Here is a 5,258-nt window from a genome sequence, read left to right as displayed (position 1 = left end):
GCCAAGGGTCATCAATTCCATGGCCCTTTGTCGGTGGCTCGAGCGATTCCCCAAACACCGCTACGCACACGTCGTGTCACGGCCGCATGTTTGAGTGAATCTATAAAAAACCTCAACCTTCGACTAAAAACTAAGGATATTAACCCAAAGTTTAAAGCGGAAGAGTGAGTGACCCATTGGATCGTGCTACGCACACGTCGTGTCACGATCACACGTCCAAGTGGGTCTCCTAATCCTAATAGGGTGGAGTGGCGTGACAAGCCACTAAAAAGAAAAATAAAAGGGGATGAATAGTAAAGCGTATGCGCGTATGATAGTGCACATTTTGGAGGGGAGGGATCAAGAACCCACGCAAGGCTCTAAGGTAGAATCCCCTCCCAAATGCAATGCAAAGCGCGGAATCACATATAAACATCCATTCATCAAAACAATCGTAGGCGAACGTGTGAGGAAGTGAATTGATATGCGAAATGCAAAAATCCTAGAAAAGGAAAATGCAACCCTAAACATCCAATGTGATAAATAAAAAGGTTTAAAAGAAGAAAAAGATTGATTAAATCAAATTTGCTCGGACTCTCGAATGTCCCCAGTGGAGTCGCCAACTGTCGCGCCCCATTTTTTTGATAAGAAAAATAAATGGTTTGAAAAATGTATTTTGTGATTTGGAAAATGAATCGTGATTTAAAAGAAAAATGGGTCTAAATGGGGGTTTGAAAATGCGACGATTTGACCCAAAATTATAGTTTAAAAAGGGTTTTTGAAAAAAATGGGAGTCGCCACTTGGTAATGAGTTAAGGTGTACCAAGTCACCTAAAAATGAATTTTTTAGGAAAAAGTTATGAGAAACCCCTTTTAAACGACTCCTAGTCCACGTAAACCAATGAAAAAGGTTCGGGAGTCACATTTGACGAAGGGGAAGGCAAGGATAAAAATCCAAGGCACCCCTTCGACCTAACCAAGGCTAGTTGTGTGATTTAATCAAAGTTTTTCTTGTTTTAACCAAAGAATTTATTACATTTGGATGCACTACATGAATGCAAACCCTAGACCTAGGGGTATTGGGGGAAATTTCTCTTCAAAGGTTGAGTGGTGCCACTCACATTAATTGTGAAGCCCAATAACGATCCTTTGAAGAAGTCACGAATAATGCGAGTGGGATGCAAATGAAGGGAATGCATGTATGCAATGTGAAGGCATGAGTTTGAAAAAGTAATAAAAAACAAAGATGCATAAGTGAAAATGTGCACGTGAGTGGGCAAGGTATGGTATGTGCAATGGTAATATGAAGTGCATGTGTGCAAGTGATGATAAAAAGTGTTAGTGTGCAAGTGAAGGGATAAAGAGATGCACGTGTGCAAATGAAGAAACATAAAGGTGTACGTGTGCAAAATGGGAGGAAAAATGAAAGTGTGATGAGGGTATAAAATGGTGGAGTGGATGCATGAACCTAGGGAATGTATGCATATTGGGTACGGGGAGACCTAAATCGTGACTCAATTTGCCCTTTTGTAGAGGGAATACAAGCGTGCTAAGGCTTAGAAAAAGCCACACTCGTCTATATTCCATATTTAAGGGGACTCTTCAGGCAAATGAACCCTATAACTAGCATGAAATGCAAAAATCCTAAAATGGAGGGAAAAGGGGTTCGAGGGGCATGCAAAATGATAAAACTAAAAAAAAATGCATGACATGTGATGAACATGCAAACATGTACTAACGAGGGGAAATCCCTAAGGGTCTAGCGTTGGACTAGCCCATTCTATGAATTCCGACTAGCGTTGGACTAGTGGAAACGTACATTCATCACATTCATTCAAGGATATGGAAAGCGAGTAGACATGTCGATCACATAGCACATAACACTTAGCATGCATATCTAAATGCCAAAACCTAAGAAAACGATTAAACATATAGCACATAGACATGCAAGACACATAAGGTGATTAAGGCCCTAACTATTACATTTGCTAGCTAGGCACAAGTCTTCAACAGCTCTTCATCGAATGCTCCTTCAAACCCTATCTATTACAAGCCAAGAGGTGTACACATACCCCATAAAAGAAAAAACTTAATTAAGCAAAAAGTAAATGAAAGGAATGAAAGGAATTTAAGAAATGTAAAGAAAGCAAAGTAGTCATGCAATTCACTTAGCACATTGGATCACATAGGAGAGACTAAAAAGATAAAAGAAATTATACCTTCCCCTAATGGTAAGCAAATGAGGGAAAATGGCTTCAAATCAATAAAGGGGTCAAGGCATCAATTTAAAAGTAAAGTATAAGCAAAAACATCAAAACCCACCTAATTGCAACTTGAATGAGCTCAAAAAATGCTTAAAGACCAAGAAAGCGGAATAACCCGTTCAATTTCTAAATATAGCATCTACTAATGACCCAAAACAAGCATTACTCAAACATTCAAATCCAAATAAATCGTTTAAGCACTTCAAAGATTCCAAAAATAAAGAAAGAGCCAAACAATGATTGAAGTTGCAATGATTTTAGGACTTAATTACAAGATACTAAAACATGCTTGGGCTATTGCGGCACAAAGAGAAACTTAGAGGGATCAAATTGATTAAATGTTCCAATTACTTGGGCCATAGTGGCATAAGGATAGACTTGGGGGGTCAAAGTGCAATTTCTGGAAAACATTTTCATGCAAATGCATGCAATCTCACGAAAAAACACATCTCTGTAATGTTTCTGCTATTCTTTCACCAACCGAAACCCAAATCTCAAACATACCACTTGCTATTCAGGAGCAGCAATTTAAATACGAATTCACAACTTTTAAACTAAATAACCAATTACATTGTTGTCATCATCCAAACATGCAAAAACTTAGGAAAGATCTCATGCAAAAATCTGGAAAAGAAGAAAAGAAAGAAAAAAAAAAACAAAAACAAACATGAAACTGCTGCAAGCTTTACTTTCAACCAGGTTTCGACAAGAAAACTAACGCACACTTTGGACAAGTTCTCTCAAATCAAAACTCAAGCTCTGAGTCAAACAAACACAATGCATAACTTGGACCTTCCAACAAATCGAAACAGAGAAGAAAAACAAACATTGCCAATGCTGGGAAACATGTCACGTAAATGCTGGGAGGTCAGCCACGGGAAAGGAAATTAAGATAAGTGGATGCATCAGCTTTGGCTGTAGACATTTGGACATGAGCTAGCAAAACTATCATTCAACACCACTTAACATGTAAACAACTTCACTCACAAAATCCAGGTATGTACCATGAACTATTAAAGATCAAATGAAGGAAAGCATATGAAGAAACTAATGGGAGACAAGTGCCGTGACAACAAATTAATCCAGTCTTGGGTTTTCTTTGAAATGAACTTCATTACCCAAAAGTCCTATGTGAAACAACTTAGACAGAAACTATCATGTTAATAACCTAAAGTCATGATACAGAGCTTCAAACTTTTTTCAGAAAATCCAGTCTAAACAACGGAACATGAATGCAGCAAAAGAAACGAATGAAGCTTGCAACAAAATTTCAGTCATAGCCTTTCTTTCCATCCTTCATCATGAAGACCAAATTTTTGACTCCAATGCACAGCTTTGATTAGATATTTCATCTCAAAATTACAACCTTAAACTGAGCAATAAAATTCATAGTAATCACGATCTAGTGACCAGAAATTTGGCAAGATATCACATGACATTTTCTGCAAAAACAAAAACTGCCGTGGCCCTCTTTGCATCTCATCAACTGGAACTAAACATCCGAATTTTGGTCTGGGCAAACATGTGAACATATGAACTAAACAACCAATTCCAGATTGCAATCCAAAAAACAACAAAAAAAAAAAAAACACAACACAGACAGGAAACTTTCACGGTTGTACTTCACAAATTAAACGAACAGGCCAGAAAATCCTTCCTTTGCAAATGTTAGTAAATTGCTATTGAATTTCAGTCTAGCAACAAAACCCAAATGGGCTTCAAACTTTCCCCACTGATCATACAAGACCACAGCAGACACATAAGGAACGAATTTTGAAGCTAACAACGAACCAGATAGCATGAAATTTAACAGTTTTGGGTTCAGAAATTTCCAATCTTAAAGAATCAGCACTTGCAATCAAAGTTTGGAGGGGAAAAGGGCTTACGGTGACAGTTCTTTTATCAATGGTCTGGGTTAGCAAAACGTGGTGGAGCGCCGACAGTTTCTCAGTAAAAACAGCCGCTCCTCAGGAAGACAGCCGACAGCTACCAGCAATTTCTTCCGTTTGCCTCTTTGCTCCTAGCTCCAATCCTTCAGCTTTCTATCTCCCCTTTCACCCCTGTTTCACTCCCTCGTTCCTCCCAGATTTCAGCCACTACTCTACCCAGCTCTCTTTCCCTTTCTTTCTTGCTGCCCAGAAAAATCCCGCCGCCAGTCTTTTGGTCCCCTCTCCTTGTTTGTTTTTTTGTAACTCTCTCCCGTAACTCTCCTCTTTCCAAAAAAAATCTCCCTTTTGCGGCTGGCCTCCTCCTTTGCTTTTATATCCCAATTCAACCCTAAGAACCTCTGTCCTTTTCTGTATTTTGCAGCTTCAGGAGCCGTCCCCAGATTTTTTGCAAATGGCGCAAGTCCGCAGCTTTGATGCTGCGGCAACAATTTTCCTTTTTTTTTTTTTTTTAACTTTCAACTTAATAAATACAGAAATGATAAAATATAAATAATAATAACAAATTGACAAAAACCAGATAATAAAAAAACAAAAATGTCCATTTTTCAAATTTTCTTCATTTTTCCACCTTTTTCTTTTCTTTTCTCAAAATAACTTAAAAAAATAACTAAAGTGCCCAAAGATTGAATTTGAACGTATTTTTGTGAACAATTTTCTTCTTTTTTTTCTTTTTTTGTGATTTTCCTTTTTTCTCTTTTTTTTCCATTTTTTCCAAGAAAACATTGCATTTAAATCAAAACAATTAAAACATATTTTTTTGAATGCTTTTCTTTTCTTTTCGAGAAATTCTATGCTAAAAACTTAAAAATAATAATAATAACACAAAAAACTAAAACACTAAAAACTAAAAAGTGAATAAAACGAGCACAAACTAAAAAAATAAATAGTAAATGAAATTACACCAAAATTTGGTGTCTACAGCTAGCAGCTGCTCAGTTGAACACGTTTAGCCAAGCGCTAGAAAAAGCACAGCGGATTGAGACTGCTAGAGGACAGGTTAAAGCTTTCCACGACCGGAAAAGGAGGCAACCCAGCTTGAACAACTCCCCGGTTGGACAGAGCTCAC

At 37.6% G+C, this 5,258-nt stretch overlaps 1 long non-coding RNA gene across 1 annotated transcript; it reads right to left on the bottom strand.

Moving 5' to 3' along the window:
• Positions 1-1,046: 1,046 nt before the first annotated feature.
• Positions 1,047-4,593, bottom strand: LOC140012974 (uncharacterized). Its single transcript, XR_011820039.1, has 2 exons — positions 4,130-4,593; positions 1,047-2,022 (listed from the first exon to the last, which is right to left on the bottom strand). It is a non-coding gene; the product is annotated as an uncharacterized lncRNA (long non-coding RNA).
• Between the last annotated feature and the right edge of the window lie 665 nt (positions 4,594-5,258).

The sequence above is a fragment of the Coffea arabica genome, chromosome 1c (genome assembly GCF_036785885.1).
Source record: "Coffea arabica cultivar ET-39 chromosome 1c, Coffea Arabica ET-39 HiFi, whole genome shotgun sequence".
Lineage (NCBI taxonomy): Eukaryota > Viridiplantae > Streptophyta > Magnoliopsida > Gentianales > Rubiaceae > Coffea > Coffea arabica.
This window is presented reverse-complemented; position numbering and strand designations above follow the sequence as displayed.